Below are 269 nucleotides of genomic sequence, written 5' to 3'. Positions count from 1 at the left end.
CCACTTGCTGGTTGCCATTGCTGAGGCGGTAAAGAAGCTGTCGCCTACACGGAAAATAAAGATGCAGAGGTCAGTGACACTAATCATTATTTGTCCAAAAAAGAGAGAGAGTCAATGTCACCTTTCCAGTTGCGTTGCGGTCATTCCGCTGCCATTTCCATAGAAGATGAATAGCGTTTGATGCCAAAGCCAAGATAGCGTTTCCCGAATTCGTGAAAATCAATCTTGATATCTGCAAAGAGTCATCGGTTTTATTGTTAGAAAAAAAA

General features: G+C 42.0%; 1 long non-coding RNA gene across 1 annotated transcript; it reads right to left on the bottom strand.

Moving 5' to 3' along the window:
- Positions 1-234, bottom strand: LOC104775609. The gene is made up of 2 exons (XR_766012.1): positions 122-234; positions 1-44 (listed from the first exon to the last, which is right to left on the bottom strand). It is a non-coding gene; the product is annotated as an uncharacterized LOC104775609 (long non-coding RNA).
- Positions 235-269: the final 35 nt, after the last annotated feature.

This window comes from Camelina sativa, unplaced genomic scaffold (genome assembly GCF_000633955.1).
Source record: "Camelina sativa cultivar DH55 unplaced genomic scaffold, Cs unpScaffold22012, whole genome shotgun sequence".
Taxonomy (NCBI): Eukaryota; Viridiplantae; Streptophyta; class Magnoliopsida; order Brassicales; family Brassicaceae; genus Camelina; species Camelina sativa.
This window is presented reverse-complemented; position numbering and strand designations above follow the sequence as displayed.